This window comes from Strongylocentrotus purpuratus, unplaced genomic scaffold (genome assembly GCF_000002235.5).
Source record: "Strongylocentrotus purpuratus isolate Spur 01 unplaced genomic scaffold, Spur_5.0 spur5_scaffold_7, whole genome shotgun sequence".
Lineage (NCBI taxonomy): Eukaryota > Metazoa > Echinodermata > Echinoidea > Camarodonta > Strongylocentrotidae > Strongylocentrotus > Strongylocentrotus purpuratus.
In genome coordinates, this window is record NW_022145613.1 from 20,991,085 (window position 1) to 21,009,112 (window position 18,028).

At 38.1% G+C, this 18,028-nt stretch overlaps 1 long non-coding RNA gene across 1 annotated transcript; it reads left to right on the plus strand.

Moving 5' to 3' along the window:
• Positions 1-13,608: 13,608 nt before the first annotated feature.
• Positions 13,609-15,092, plus strand: LOC115919863. The gene is made up of 2 exons (XR_004062046.1): positions 13,609-14,367; positions 14,820-15,092. It is a non-coding gene; the product is annotated as an uncharacterized LOC115919863 (long non-coding RNA).
• Positions 15,093-18,028: the final 2,936 nt, after the last annotated feature.

Below are 18,028 nucleotides of genomic sequence, written 5' to 3' on the forward strand. Positions count from 1 at the left end.
CCAAGACTTGGCCGAGTTTCTTATCATTTTGATGATTCCAGAACCTTGCAGTACACACCAATACTTATATGCTAGATGATTAACCTTTCCTGACCGATTCCACAACGTTTCTTTCACAATGCAATCGCATGACCCTAACTGACCTATACCTTTAACTTCACATGCATCCATTGCGTCCTTGCATTGTACACGCAAGTAAAACTATGCCCTGTCAGTATTTGTGTGTGAAATTATGGGTAAGCTTTTTACATGTCGTTCATCTGTAAATAATCCACATGTTTATACAAGTATATCAAAAAGTATATTTTCTTTGTCTTTGTACATTTTAACTACAAACATTGTTAATCATTTTAAACTTGACATGCATAATTTGTTTAGCTAGTTTTACCAGTTATGAACGTTCGAAAAAGGATGCAATTTCATAACAGCAATTTGGGCTGAATAAAATGTGTTTGCGACTTCATAGAAAATCTGATGAAATTGTGAGAAATTCTCTTTTCATTTAAAACATGAATCAAAGTAATTTGTCCATTATTCCGTCATCTATTTCAATTTGCTTACCTTTTTTTTATTTGATACTTATCAACTTCCCATAGCAAAGTCCTGAGTGAGTTGCTACTTCGAATTGAAAGTTATCATTTCAAGTGAAAGAAAAGTATTATGTTTAAAAAAGCAGAAGAAATAGCATGACAAGTGGACAAATTATATGATTGCCTTTACATGTACATGTCTTATGAAACCTTGGAAAATGTTTCTTAAAACTCATCCTTAGCGAGCAAGCTTAAATCGTGTAAAATATTGAATTATTTACCTGCCACAAAGCATTATTAATCAATTAAAACAATACATTATGTATTGCATTTCTGCATACATGTAGATTTAGTGCAGTATACCCAGACGTTGTGTGTCCGGACAGGTTGTGTATCAGGACAGTTTATTTAAAACGGCAATTTGACAAATAATATTTCATAAATGATTTATGTTGGAAAACATTATTAAGGACAAATATCTATATGCTTACTGCTATTTGATTAATATTTTTCTGTTAAATCCAAAGGCAAAAACCGCAAAATAGACGATGTTACAGTGGCGGATCCAGGGGGCCCAGCCCCCCCCCCCCCCCCCCTGGAAATAAAATGTGTATTTTTACATTTTTTAACGTTAATTTTACCTCTTTTTGGAGATGGGCCCCTTACCCCTGATGCTCAAAGGGGGGGGGGGGGGGATCCACGCTTGAGATGTTAAGTGTCCAAACATTCAACTCTCAACAAACTCGATCAACCATGAATCAGCTAGGTATATGTTGCTCAGCTTTTAACTGCATCATTTTCCTACTTGTTTTTGTTTCTAATATTTCTATATTTCTTCTCTTTTTCTTTAAAAAAAAGTAAAATATTTAATGCTATGTGCAATTCATCCTATCTTCACATGTCAGATAACCCCCCCCCCCCCCCATGCTCTCCCCTCCCCTGCTCTCCCCTCCCTTTAGTAAATTTCTCATGCAGTCTTCAATCTATAATCTAGAGACTAGAGAATGAGATTAGGAGATGGTTGACAGTTGAAAGAGAATGAGCTAGACTAGGTTAGGGGGAGAAAGAGAAGGAGAGGAGAAAGAGTGAAGAGAAAATGAAAGAAAGAAAGAGTAGAAGGCGTCTCATAATTTTTGTCACCTTGATATCAGAAATTCTATGGAAGGTAATTCCCCCCCTCCCCCCCCCCCCCCAAAAAAAAACGATTTTCAACATGACATATTCAAGATCAAAATGCTCCAGATCTCACTCTTCTTGAGTGTCAATCATTAGTCATCTAACAAGAGACAGTGGTATAGCTTCAGCAGTGCTGACCACCTGTTTACAATACCAATGTAGGAGTATATGTCAGACGTGCTGTAGCATCACCAGGAAAAGATAGGTCATTTTCAGGTATAGGAAAGAATGCAATTCTTTTGTGAGCATGTGATGAGCAATGGGAAGTTACATACCACTGTCTCTTGAAAGCTCACTAATGATTGACAGACGATGTCACAAGATGAGCATTTTTTTAGGGTGGAACTTGTCAGGTCTGAGAAAATTATTTAACAAAAATATCAACAGGAATCAACTTATATTTGGATGTCTTCCGATCTTTAATGATACTGTACGTCAGTGCTCTCAATCAATAGGACATGACGAAAATAAATAAATTGTGATCAAGTTTCTTAAAAACTGTCCTGGCTGAACGAAGCAACGAAAACGCTGAACGAAACGCCCCAAGATCATCGATTTTGGGGAGCACGTTTTGATTCCGCAGCTATTTTTGCGACAGTAGTCATGCTTGAAGCAGCGAGAAATTTGCGCATGACAGCTTCCCATACAATCAGCTGTGTTTAATTCTTAAGTTTAGTTACGAACCACATTTCATGCTTTGTGGGTTAAATGAAGGATATTTTAGTGTCTTTTTCTTGGTTTTGCTGCTGTCCAAACTTTTTTTATAAATTTGCAAAGTACATGTGTACAGCACCAGACTTGTATGAACATATATAATCAACGGTGTCGATTTGTATCCGTGGTTGGGGGGGGGGGGGGGGAGGGGGTGATAGGTGCCAAAATATTTTCGCCAATGGATCAAAGCAACCAAGAGGTAGAAGCGTGTGGCAGGTTGCACCCCCTCCCTTCCAAGTTATTAACTCTTTCAAGTCACCCTCAATAAAGATAACATTTCAGAATGTATGATACCCATGTGAGTCCCACATCGGCTTGCTACCTAGGTTATTATCCTCTCAAGCGCGTAGCGAGGATTTTATTTTTAGGGGGCGGTAGTGAGCACGCGAAGAGCGTTCCCTAGGGGGATGCAGGGAGGGGGTTTCCCCCGTCCCGCGCGTAGAGCGGAAGCTCTGACGTTTCATTAAATTATTAAAGAAAGAAGACGATTCGTTGTACCATTTTCGACTCTTAATCCTTGTCTGAATTCAGTTCCCCCCCCCCCTTCCGGCGCGAAGCGCGAAAGCTTTGACATTTCATTAAACTATTAGGGAAAGAAGACAATTTGTTGTACCGTTCTCGACTCTTAATCCTTGTTTGAATCAAGTTCCCCTTTCCCCAGCGCGTAGCGCGGAAGCTCCGACGTTTCATTAAATTATTAAAGGAAGAAGACGATTCGTTGTACCATTTTCGACTCTTAATCCTTGTCTGAATTCAGTTTCCCCCCCCCCCCCCCGTCCCGCGCGAAGCGCGGAAGCTTTGACATTTCATTACACTATTAGAGAAAGAAGACAATTCGTTGTACCGTTCTCGAATCTTAATCCTTGTTTGAATCAAGTTCCCCTTCCTTCGCGCGTAGCGCGGAATCTCTGACGTTTCATTAAATTATTAAAGAAAGAAGACGATTCGTTGTACCATTTTCGACTCTTAATCCTTGTCAGTTTCCCCCCCTTTGACGTTTCATTAAATTGATAGACAAAGAAGACGATTCGTTGTACCGTTCTCGACTCTTAATCCTTGTCTAAATTCAGTTTCCTTTGACGTTTCTTTAAATTATTAAAGAAAGAAGACGATTCGTTGTACCGTTCGCGACTCTTAATCCTTGTCTGAATTCAGTTCCCCCCCCCCCCCTTCTCGACTCTTCATCCTTTTTCTTCCTACGTCCTCTTCCTTTCTAAATTCTCTCTCTCTCTCTCTCTCTCTTTTTTGGTCGGCGGTTTTGTTTGGGGGGCGACCGCCCCCACCGCCACCCTGGCTACGCGCCTGTATCCTCTCTGTCTCTCATTATCTCTCTCTCCCACTCTCTACTTCTTTTTTGCACTTTTGCACTTTAGCTCGTTGCTTTTTAACGCTGCGGCTTTGCATTTGGCGCACTGCATTTCTATGTTGCTGTTGATTGAATAAATTGAATACATGCATCAATTCCTGATGAAGCCGTATGAGCGAGAATTCAATTTATTCTTGTCTCATATACGTTTGTCTCATTTAAGTATTTACGTATTTACCTGAAATATTGGGGGTGGATATATCCCCCCCACCCCCCCCCCCCCCGATCGACACCCATGTATATATAATACAATAAGATAACACTCTCTGAATTCTGATCATCAACACTTTCACAAGAATACAAGTGTTATATACATGCATATAGGGAATGTCGTCAAACAAATACAAAACAAATACATCATGAGAGTCTTCTCCCTACGGGCGAGGTAAACATGGCGCATCAGGTACATACAGAAGCCCTACAACATATCTGGTGGCGATGGTACGGGGTTTATAATACAAGTTTAGTTTAAACGTCGGCACTAGGCATTTTGTAGGGAGTATTAGGTATATATAATTTCAGTTTGTGAAAACAAAATGGAGAAAGACTATGTCCATGACGTCATCATCTTGCCCCTACCCTAGCCCCCGCTGCGTACAGTCATAGTTCAGTGACAAAGCAATGGCCTCGTAACTGTGAGGCCCCAGGATCAAAACCGTGTCGATATGCTATATTAGTGCCCTTTCGTGGAGCTTTAATCCTCATTACTGTCATTTATGACTTAAGGGCGTAGGTCCCCTAGTTGATAAGCATATTAGCATACACATGCTTTAGCAGTCACGCAAAACAAACACTGGCAAATTATCATTCAATAAAATCTGAGAATGTATACTATTATCTAGATCTATTAGGAATAAATCGTTGTTTAAATATTTCCATAAATTGGGGTTTTAAAAAATATTCCAACTATATGAGCGACAGTGAATTTCCAAATATACTTTTACTTTTACAGGACCCAGCTTTTAATTTCCTTTCCCAGTGAACTGAACAGCTGAAAGAGAGACCCGTATATGGTTTCAGGCATGCACCTAAATGATAATTTCTAGCTGTACATTGACCCAATAGACAACTCTCAATGTGACGTATTTTGCGAACTCACCTCTCATTTGCTCTGTACTATAATCCTAAAATTTCTGTTATGTCCTAAAGAAATTTTCCAGTCATACGTGCACTCAAAATATGATTGTTGCAAATATACTTTTCTACAACCCTTGTATGAAACAAATCTATAACGTCACCAATGATAAAGAAAATGAAAGTTTATATACAGAGCAAATTGGAAGGGAACTCGCAAGACACATTTTAGAGTTCCAAGTAGTGTTTGATTGATTACTCATTTAAAAACTCATAACTTTCTTACTTTAATCGTATTTTGCTCAAACTTTCACTGGTCTCTTATTTTTCTGCTTCTATCAAAACCAACTTAATATCAGGGTGGACTTCACCTTTAGTCCGAACATTTCGAAGCTAAATCTGAAGTTCTTTATGTTAAAAATTCAACATTCACCAGTTTTCTTGACTAGGATGACAATCAACACAACAATTCCATATCATAATCTTCTCTGAAAATTGACGACTTTGGATAATGAAATTCCGTGAAGATTATTCCATATACTGGTAATTGGTTTAACGATATGACTGTGAATCACTATGTGTTATACAAATTCGAAGCGAATAAAAGCAAATAATGTGTGAAATTCCCCTTTTGATTGACAAATTCTCCTCTTGAGAAGGTGAACTGTCAAGCCGTTCAGAATCTGCATTTTCATGAATATTCCTCAAATCTGATAACTTGTTTTCTTAGGTCGTCTACGGTGGTTCTTTTGAAATCATATTTATCCACTCATTATTAAGCAGTGTTGAGTGAACACTCGAGGAAAAATGACATATTCGTGATGAAAGATTTCTACCATCCATACAAGGCCTTTAATGAGAACAATTTTGTCACTTATTACAGAAGACCAGAAGGCCAGAGTAAACTACCCCTGACATGAACAGAAAATGTGTTTGGAAGAAAGAGAAAGGCATCCCATAATCAAAACCGTGATAGCCACCGGTAGCCATTGTCTCCATAAACAAACGACCAATAAAATGCATGTAATGATTATAATCCCCCCTTAATGGCCAAAAGTGTGATGAAAATAGGTATAATTCCAAAAAATGTTTACTTCATTAAATTGCTTCATGAATATCAATGCAAATGGGGAAAATTACTCATAGATTAGACCCATGTTTTCGTAATTCTTGTCACATCGATTTCAGGAGCTTATATATTTCAAGGAAATACGTTATTTGTCATGTTCATAGAAAGACGGACATCTCTTGCGTCTAGACTTTTCGGCGCTGAAACTGTGTACCTTTTCAAGGCAATAATTGTATATATCCCTCCCCTTTGGTCAGGAATCGGCTCGGAATTTTTAATTTGATGAATAAAACATTTGGGAGTTGATTTACAATGGAAAGGAACTTGTGAAACAAGGAATCCTTTTTTTTTAATCGGGCTATTGATGTTTGTGTCGTTCTGGAGTATACCGACTTAAATGTGTGACGTGGTCGTCATATAGGTATACGATAACATTATGGCGACGATGGGAGGGGGAGGGTGGACTTATGTCGCTTAACCCTATAATACCAATTTTCCCTTTTCTAAATTTTTCGAGCTAGCGAAGTAAGCTATCAAGAATGAAATGATCAATTTATTTATGAAAATATTTTTTTCTAATCAAAATACAATGGCTAAGATATACAAAGTTTCATATTCATGCACTTAATTGCCGACTCTTGGGTGACGGTTGCCAGAATGTTGATGTTTTCTAAATTCTCCGTCGGGGCGGGGGGGGGGGGCATCACCCAGACCCTGCCTATTACTCCTATGGTGATCGTGGTGCCGGTCGTGGTGCCAAGGAGGAACTTCTGACCTAGCCCCTGCCGTCTGCCCTCTATATGCTATTCCTAAAGAGTGTTACAGATCGAGTCACAAAAGCGGATCGCATGATGACCTTCTGCTTTATATATTGTTCCAACGTAATGTGTGTCCTAATCGGTTTGATATAATAAGAGACCAATGAATAGAGAAGTTTCCTTACGAGATTAAAAGAAATGGCAATTGAGATGGTAAACAAGAAGAAGGGTAGTTGAAAAGAAAAGCAGTGGTGAGACTGGTGACCTCCCCGGCGCCCCCACTTTAGTCAAATTGTCGACGTTCGTAAAATTGGCAAAATCATAAAACGTGTTTTTGGAAAAAGTCGTTAAATATTGCATATATTGAAAGGGGTATTGTTGTTTATTTGTTTGTTGTTGTTGTTTTTTTTGGTGGGGGCACGATTATTCACTAAACGTGTAAGCATTTTTAAAGGGGTGGATCCAGGATTCTGTAAAATGGGCATTTTTTTACAAACAAATAAACAGGAACAAACGAGCAAATAAGTGAACAAACAGACTTGACAGACACAACAAGTTGCAAATACTACTGACAAGAAAAAGGAAAGAAAGAAATATTAAAAGATATCACAACGAAGTGCTAATTTGATTATAATTTTTTTACAAATATTATGAGGTTTTCGAGGTGCATTTGGGATTCTAAACTGAAAGGGGGCAAAACGTTTAGGGGCACATTTTTATCCTTGGCACTTAACAGGGTATATCGTAATGGAAATTAGACCCCCCCCCCTTACTCTTGAACCATAATGCATGGCCCTACAGAGTAATTTTTCCTGTTTGGGGCCGGGGGAAAATGCAATGAATTTTTGACAATTTATTGCATTTTCTTCGTTTTGGGGGATTGGTGGGGGCGGCCGCGTACCCTAGCAAACACTGCGTACAGTCATGATTCAGGGGCTAAGCAATGGCCTCGTTACTGTGAGGCCCCAGGATAAAAATCGTGTCGATCAGCTATATATTAGTGCCCTTTTGTGAGGCATTAATCCTCATTACTGTCAATTATGACTTTAGGACGTAGGTCCCTTATCTGATTAGCATAGTAGCACACATATGATTAAGCAGTCACGCAAAACAAACACTCACACATCAATATTCAATAAAATCTGAGAATGTATGCCATTATCTAGATCTATTAGAATTTTTTTTTTTTTAAATCCTTCCCTAAACTGGGGGAAAATAAATATTCCACCATTATGACCAACAGTGTATATATATATATATATATATATATATATATATATATATATATATATTTATATATATATATATATTATATTATATATAAGTGCACCTTTTTTATATCCACACCGGAGTAGGTCTATTTTCAAGAGTGCAAGAAAAGTATGAAGAATTTGTTAACTGAATATCGTTTAGTTAGTAACTTTTTCATTCTGAACATCCCTCGATCATGGGACGAATAAAGATTTCACTTTTTTAATAGGGGTGCATATAATAGTTCAATTCAATTCAATTTATTTATTTTTCCCCTTTCAATTTTTCATATTTACAATGATAGTACATTTTTACATATTCACATATTAATATACATACAGATCAATTTGCACAATACAATACATTAAAAAAAAACATGAAATTGAAAGGGAAGGAGGGCCGACTAAAAAGCAGAGCTTGTAGGGTTTAAGGCCCCCTGTAAAATTAATCATTATGATTTAGTAATACAAAAATTATTTTTAAACGCAAAATAATGATAAATACATACATGAAAATAAAGAATAAAAGTTACACAAACATCAATGTTGCATAAAGTCGCACTACAATTTATGTTTGGTCGGGGAGTGAAATAGCCTAGTCACTATTCAGAAGAAATATAACAACATACATCCAGATCGTGTTAAAAACACTGGGGGCTGAGAAGTTGCAACACCCCGCCGCTTGACTGGATCCCCCCCCCCCCTGGATCCGCCACTGCCTCCCCACAATTGCAATGTGATGGGACTCAATTCTAAAATGTTCTAGATGCAACAAACACCCTCTCTTGGACGATAACGTTCTTATTGCATGGTCATCTGAGAATTTTAGAGTTATCAATATTCGGGCTACAATCACTAAGAAACCATCATCCCATATATGGACAGCGACGTGTAGAAACTTTTTAATTTGTATCTTTTTAAAGGAAAAGTTTCATGGGGAAATTATTTTCACTCAAGATCCCCCCCCCCCCCCCCCCCCCCCACCTGTCCGCAAATTATACCGTTTACCTAATTACCAGTTCATAAATAGTCGAGAGGTTGTCTAGAAATACCCAACTTCTTCCGAACCGGCACACCAGAGTTCAGTGTAAGTTTAACCGTGTGCATTTCAGTCTTCAAAATGGTGGCCCACATTTGGAAACAGAGGAGCGATTATGTCTCTAAGATACGACGGTGTATTGCAATAGCAATAGCGATACTATGTTACCGTCATGCGGGAAGGTAACACCGTCTTAAAGAAAAGAGAAGTCACACATCATTTAAAACGAACAATAACCGCAACATTCGACGACTCCGGGCTCCACTTGCCCATCATGTGAAGAAAATGTAAGCCCCTACCCCCTGTCACTTATGATCTTTAATTTAAAGAGTTATTGTACCAGTGAAACAAATGAAGGGTGTCGAAAAGGAAATGTGTTTGGAAAATAAAGTAATGTCCATGTGCTTTGATATAAATCATGAAACTATCCCCATGATGATAATTAATCGAAGCGACCAGCAATGCAGACACAACAAATATTTTAACTTTATACTAAAGCCACCACCCATTTTAAAAAAAAGACCTGACATTTTCATTTAATGTTAAAAGTTTAAACATATAAAAGCCTATACCACTTTGCAAGATTGAAAAAAGGAAAATCTTCAAAAATTCAAATTGATGTGTGTCACATTGCTCCCACCTCACCGCCCCTGGTAGTAGGCCTACATACACAATGTCGCGAAAGTTATCATTATCAAGGCCAAAATGCGTGGAACGTGTTGTTACGGGTGATAAAGATGCTAGACAATGATTCAGATTCATGAACGTTAAATAATTGTTTTGATATCGCAGGCTGTGTATATTTCTAGGAGTATTATAACCCCCACGTCACATTTACTTTCTCTTTATCTTCTTCTTCCATCCTTTACTTTTTCTCATGTTTCAATTTGTAATACCTTTTCTTTTTGGTCTTGTTCGTTGTCTTCATATGCTGTCTTCATGCTCCCGATAACGTTAAGACTTCAAAGAAAAACAGCAACATCGGGTGGGTATTCATTGTTGCGATTATGCACCAACAAAAATGTAGTACGATAGCAACTTTAATTTGGAAGAAAGTGAATGATTACTTTCAGTAGAGAATTTTCGAAGAAGGCCATGAGTATCTTAAATATGTTTGTTATTTAAGTTCTTCTCAAAGTGCCCGATTTAATGCTTGGTTTATAAACCTGATGTCCGCTTCGTTAATCAGACCCATAGGCAGATATATAATTCATCAACGCAATATCAATCATCTTACTGCCTCTCCCTTTGTTTATTTAGGTTATGAAAATTAAAATGTCCTTTGAATAAAAGATATGAAACATGTAAAGATTGCTTCAAGTAAAGACCATTATTTATATTCAATATTCATTTTATTTTGTGAAGATTATAAATATGTAAATAAACTTATGTAGAAAGTAAAAGTAGATAGTTTGACATTGGTGTTATAGCCAAGGTTTAGAAAACAACATTATTATTATTTTAATGAATTATTTTAGAGAAAGAAAACAAAAGACAAAAATAAAGACATGGAAAGAGGGAGAGGGAAAGAGGAAGGGGGTGGGCTTCTTAAATGAATTGACAATCTTCAAGACCTTGAAAGGTTCGATACATTCATGTTCTATACGAAGGAACGTGATCTATATTGACGACAGTCCTGTTCCATTTATATAAAGCACACTTTCATGAGATGCTTTGAATAACAAAAAGTTTGTGTTCGTCCATTGTTTCCACTAAGCATGTATATATATACTCGCTTGAAGGGCTCGTAAAAGGATCGTTTTTCTCTTCTTGTCGTCCCCCAATTCTGTCTTCTCGCTTGAGCAAACAATCCAATGAGAAACGGAATCCTGACAAGTTTGTTGGGGAGCTACCGAGCTTGCGCCTTTCAGCGAAGTCTGTGTTTGCACCAGAATACAAGGTCTCAACTTCTCAGATAGGACGTTCAGTCTATTCACATCACTCGATATCTCCTCCTTCCAGTGTGCACAGCTTAAAATCAACTTTCTCTTCAGACTCTTGGATATTAAATCAAACAATAATTTGTATTATGAGATAACCACGCATCATTACTATCGACAGCCTGATCCTATTTTACGAAGATGAAACTCAACTAAGGAGAATTTCATATTTCTTCTTCCGAATTTGCTGATTCATAGAGTGATTTTCTCGTCGGACTCCATGAAATAATATGAACAGAATGTGAATTGTCACCAGGAGATGGGCACGCATAATATTTTCTTCATCATGGATATTTTTAGTTTCTGTTCCGGCTAATGACGATAAAAACGAATCGAGGATCCGACATCGTTTCGTCAAATTGTTCTCGAGTTTGCCGATTCATCATTTTCTACTTGGAGAACAATTTGAAAAACAGTTTTGACTGTCAATCAACTCATCTCAGTTCATGATTTTACTCTGAGTGGGGAAATGGACGAGTGATTGCCCTCTCAAACAGCCGTCAAACAAAAAATAGTGAAATAGATTTTATTTATAAGATTAGTAGCAAAATGGAGAAAGCGAGATTGGATCAAAGTATTGAAGCCATGATATTTTGCCAGTTATCATAACGGAATAATGTACTTTGGAATCCAGCGTCATTATTGTATTACCCTTCTAACAATTGCAGTGAGAGAATTCTGAAAATGTTTGCGTCATAAGTTTGATTTGTGATCTTTAACATTAAAGATCGTGCTTTTAGCAATCAAGGATTTGGAAATCACTTAAACTTAGATTCTTCCTTGTTGGTGAAACTGAGTTGAGCAGAATGGGTCTTTCAGACGCATCATCGTCATCCTTGCAAGTACCTCGGACTCACAACCCTAACCGACGAGCTAGCGAGGGCATGATCGACATCAGGAGAGGAACACTGCCGCCACTGCCTAATAACAAGAATTCATCGACAAACGTTCTAAATAACCCTATGTCAAAGCTGTCCGTCTCTTCCGTCGTCACAATGGTCGTCAGCAATGATGAGACGATGCCGAGTACTCCGCAGAGATTGTTCAGACGTCGTGATTCGTCACCATGGAGCAAGACAACGATGAGTTTGTCTCCGAGTCCACCGTCTCTTCTCTCGCCATCCAATCCCATTGGCATTCTCGCGCCATCGCCGCCTCCGTGGTCGACATCGCCCTGTGATGCGTCGCCGAAAAACGTTGCACAAGCTCGAAATCGACGATACAGAAGGGGGTCGTTGCCCGCGAGTACCCTTAGTCTAACGTCGCCGAAAACGTTCATAGACTGGAAAAGGGAATTCTCAATTCCCATCCAAAAAAGCCACGAACAGTCATCAAATGAAAAAGATAGGGTTGATCAGAATTCAAACGTACTTCAGCGTGAAAGTTTATCCCAGAGTATATTGTCTAAACCCCGACCGCTGTCACCCTACCCGCAGAGCTCTCGCCCGGGTGCACTTCGGCGTCGAAGCGACGGAGCAATCCACTTCCAAGCTGACCATAGCCGAGGAGAACAATCCTCAAGTTGTAATCGAAGTCGGACCACCACGGACACTCAAAATAAAATCAGTTCTTCTAAGATAACAAAAGATGACCAACGTCAGCGTCACCGAAAGCCGATCGAGGTCGTCGCGGAAACACGACACAAGCCGCGACGTATTGACCAACAACCGGTCAACCACAATCGCGGATTTGTTCCAATCACCAAGAATGAATTAGAGCTGGTCGGAGACGATAATGAAACGGTGTATGATCTCGACGATGATCAGGATGCTGAGGCGCGTCAATGGATTCTGAATTGGTTAGACGGTGTAGAGAAGAGCACAGAGAGAACACCAGCTGTAGCCCTGGATGATTTATGTAGGTACAGTGAGAGCAGAGGGACAGCAATAAATGTCTACTATGATGGCAAGGAAATGTGAGAAAAATGAAATCTAAAAATGCTGTGATTCTGCATCAAATATTAAGACCGCGCCAGCCACTAACGCAGTCTTATGTCAGCAAAATGATGCCACACATGCAACGGGTCAAATATTGCTCTCCTCAGTCGTGTGAACTACATTTCGTGAAACATTTAAGATGACTACCAGAACCTAATGACCAGATCATGAACAAAACGAATCGAATGCTTACTTGACCTGCACACACCCACATGCACACATTTGCAATTTTCTTGTTCTTTTCTTTTCTTTCTTGAAACCTCTTTTTTTAGATACTTCCTGAAAAAAATATTGTATACTTGACACTCCGTTTTCCTACCTATTATGTGTCATGTGCCCCCCCCCCGTAGCGGCTGCTAACGATTCAAGAACTCATGCTTATGATAGTTAGCCTCTGCATTTATCTTGCTTCTTTGATTTACCTCCATACGTTCAAGTTTTTAATTATATATATGTATCACGGTATTTGATATTCCAATTGTCACAATTATGTTATATGTTATTATTGTTCTTTGAATGTTTTGTATTTCATTTTTCAATAAATACAGGAATATCTGGTAACAAAATTAATTCATTACGTAAGATCTTGTATTTTCCAAATGTTACAATAAATATTCTAAACTTAGCAAAATGTAATAATGCGTTTATCGTGTTAATGGTTCCTAACATTGCCTTCCGCCTATACAAGATACGCTTTGGGTATTCATTGGATAATTATAGGCAGTCAAAAAAGTGTTTGCACAAACGATGATCACTCGAACTTTACTACGTGATAAAACCTCTGGAAATGTTGACTAAATATTTTAAATTTTGAATGAGATCATTTTGTTGGGGATAATATTTTCGTTTTTTGTTGTTGTGAGTGTGTATTTTGTTGTTGTTGTTGGTTCTGTCAGTATATTCCAAATATATGTATGGTGTTTAGAAGGTACGAATAAAGATGTGTACATATTAGTGAAAATTCTTCCACTTTGGACGTATAAGATAAGAGAATCCTGAGATATGAATAAAATAAAAATTATGATCCATTCGTATATCACCTATTCCTTGCACAAATAAATTTGTTTAATGATGTACTCACCAGAGATGAAAACAAAATAGTGGCTGTCAGTTTTATGACCATCATTACAGGTTTAAAATAGTCTTTTGAATTCATTGTTTGGTTCAATAAACGAAAAATTGATCTGTGACTGATATAAATAGAGTTCAACCTGATGACGATGATCGGGATATTTTCTTGGCACTGATTTCTATTTCTCCAAAATTGGAAGACAAAAAGAAGGAAAGCGTGGCCAATGTGAAAATTGACATATGGGCCGAGTTACTTTTTCAATACACCAATGTAAAGAATATCTCAAGGAAATCAATTCCGTTTTTGTGTGGGTGCAATTTTGTGTCATACTCAGAAAATCTACTCCTAAATTTACAGTAATGACAGTTGGGTACTGAAAAAAATGAGGCTTGTTTTAGGGTCTATTTCTGATCTAGGGGAATTGTTAACAGGGATATCAAAGGTTGCGTTTATCTAGGAAGTTTTTGGCTAGAATCAGGTTTCTCAAACGTCTTTCAGGCAAATTTAGAAGTAGATAAACGCAAAGCCTTTTTCAAACGTCTTTGGATATGGGCATATCAAAAGACGCAAAAAGGTGCGTTTTGTATGTGACATACAGCCAGAATCACGTTTCTGAGAGGTCGATAAACGCAAAGCTGTTTTGAACGTCACATACAAATAGGACCACACAGGTGTTGTGTACAAGCATGTGTGTGAATTTGACCTCCGAGAAACTGTCTGCTTCCCGGGTCAAAACAGCTGGGCAGACACAAGGCCTTTATTTTGAATCGTGAAGAGTAGATAAACGCGACATCCCGCAAATCACGATCGTATAGTGGGGTATGATAGTGGGGTTCGATAGTGGGGTACGATATGTACATATCTAGTGGCAAGCCTAGATAAACGCGCTAAAAGTCATACAACTTGTCGCACAGTACCAGATTAGTAACTTTAAACTGCAAAAACTGACACTTAATTCAGAAGAAATGGGTAAAACTATAAATTTGTCAGTGGCGGATCCGTGATTTTTTAAAAGGGGCCACTGCCGTGGTCCCGTGGGCGGACCCCAAGGACGCTCTCGAATTTTAGCAATGTCTTGATCGTTATAAATGGACACATTTGGTTGCAAGTCTAATGGCCCTATTGTTGGGGTAATTACAAGCTTTAGCTTCTAAATATAGTAACCAAGCTTTTTGTCTACTCTTGTGGTTTTTCTCAAGCCAAGTGATTATTCAAACATTTTCTTTCTGCTGCCTCGAGTTCACTGGAGGGAAGATGGGTGACAATGACATAGTCATTCAGTGAAGGATTAATCCTCTTAATCCAGATGGATTCTTTTACCTTTCTTGACCAGAAGGACGTTTCATAAACTCAAGATCACAATCACTTTTTTATTCTGCCGCCTCGAGATCACTGGAGAGGAGAAAGGTAACAATGACATTGTGCACCCGCAAGCCTACTGTATATCTACATCACCATGTAAGCCAACACTTACAAGCAGCATCTAATGACATATTATCCAGATGAATTCTTTCACGTTTCTTGACCAGTAGGGCGTTTCAAATAGATAGTTGAGATCTTGTTTAAGACCGCAAATGTCTTTAAAGTGCATTGTTATTGCTCTTATTCCTATTTAAGACATTTCTAGTGCCATTTTAGAACCCAAAATTGCTATAAAGTTAATTTTAGACCCCAAAATGTGTTAATTTAGATTGAATATACTAACTCAGCTCCACTTTCAGCGAAATACGGTGACCGTTAATTAATTAATGAATTAATAATAACAATACACGGGCCGGCTGGTTGTGCGTATTATAACCAAGACGAAAATACAACAAAAAGGCTGGAATAAAAGTACGTATACGTACGTACGTATAAAAACGAGAAAGCGCCTGATATCAGGCGCTTTCTCGTTTTTTTCAACAGCTGGTTCAAAATAACCTAATAATGTGTGGGGCACCACAATAGAAATGGTTATATTTATGGATATTTCAGCCGTCTCTGAACCGATTTTGATCAAACAAAGATGATTTTGTCATTTAAATTGTAAACTCTTTCAGATTTGATACTTAGTTTTTCACTATCTCAACAACAATTTTTAAATAATATAGATGATGTGACATAATTGAGTTTGAAAGGCCCTTCTGGTCAAGAAAGGTGAACGAATTCATCTGAATAAAAAAGCTCCTGTAAACTTGAGGCAGCAGAAAACAAGATATTATGTGATTTATCAAAAGTCTACAGGAATGGACGAAAGCTTGCCTACTGAATTTTAAGGTTGCTGGTAGAAACATGAAACACAGAAAAGATTGAATTTGAGATTTTGCTACCATCCTATCCAATACGTTACCGACCAGCTAATCAGAGTAGCGATTCTTAATTTCAATTATTAATTTCTTTTCTTCTCGCTCTCCCACTCCCTCTCTCTCCTTTTCCGCTCTTTTTCTTTTTCTCTATCTTTTGTCATTTTTATTCCGTCGCTCTCTCGTCCCACTTTATTTTTTAAGGCCGCCGTGCAAGGAGGGGGGGGGGTGGGGGGGGGGGGCAGCCGATTGGGCCGGGCCTACTAATGGATCCGCCATTGTTTCTAAAGCTTAATAAAATGATACGAGAGATACGAGAGAGAAAAAGTTCACTTTTTCATACATTCCTTTTAATTGTCCTTGTTTTTTTCTTCAATTTCTTTTAAATTTCATTGGCTTTCAAAATTCCGTATTTTCCTTAAAATAAGGAAATGGGAGACTCTCTCCCTGGCTGTCCGGAATTTGAGAAGCTCTTGCCTACAAGAATGACATTGTCGGTCTCGTCGGCCTTCTAGCTGCTACACAGAGGCCACAAAACTGGCAGCTCACATGACCGACATTTTCCGATTTATATTTCTCTGTTTTGTCGGCCTCATGGGCTGTCGTTCTAGAATAACCTGTATGGAATAATCTGCATTTTTGAGAAACTAAAACCATATGTATTTTTTCAAAACAATTTGGCTAGTGTGATGAATCGTAATGATAATTCTCGCCATACTAACGCACACAAAATATTCACATTCATAGAGTAATGGAGAGCCTCTAAAGGATAACTTGCATTAAAAGTTAGTCCCGCGGGATGTTTTCTTGTACAGCTGTCATATTTGAAGGACACTGGCAATCGATTTACTTCGATAAACCGAGATGTAACAAGAAAAACACATTTCCAACAAATGTATGAAAGTGACAAATACGGAGCATTATCTTCAACATGTGTTGCCATAATGACAAATTAAATGACATATAATACGCTGAATGGACCTATCACTTTCCCGGCAGACCATCAACCGTACTAATGTCGAGTATTAATCGGAATAAAGGAGGGAGTTTGAAAATAAAGTTTGCTCAAACAACTACCAGGTGAACAGTTACATGTATATACAGAAAAGACGGCAAATGCGAGACAAGGATTTAGAAGTTCTAGGGTTTCTTTCTGAGCAGAAAAAGGCAGAGCACTCATGAATGACAGCTGTATTCTATAGGAGTATAGGTTGTCATGGGCTGACCAAAATAATGTAGAATTCTATCCAATCTGTTCTAGATACGACTTCAAAATGTCACAAACTGTATTGTGATGTGAAGAAGAAAGAACATTCAGAGATAAAGAAAAGAAAGAGTCAGTGAAGGAAAGATAGTAAAATAGAATAAACGGAGTCAGAGAGCGAGAGAGAGAGAGAGAGAGAGAGAGAGAGAGAGAGAGAGAGAGAGAGAGAGAAATAGATGGGACGAGTAAGAAAGGGAAAAAAAGAAAGATAAAAAGCAAACAAATAGAAGCGATTGTAGAAGTTTTTTTTAGGGGGCGGCTTAATCCCCTCCCCCACTACTGGAAATAATTACAGAAGAAAAAAAAAAAAACAGATACGTAGGAAAATTATACAAATTCGGAAATTACAGATTAATTGGATGGGAAGATTTTGTTACCACTAAAAGTAATATTATGAGTCTTCTACAAAGGAGAGGAGATATTCACAAGACTATGACAATCGAAACCAAATGACCGTCGTCCACGCACCCTTTGATAATTAACCTGTTATATTCAACTTCTTTAAAGGCATTGAAATGCAAAGTCTTTTCCCTGTCTGTCTTTTCCAACGTATTGTT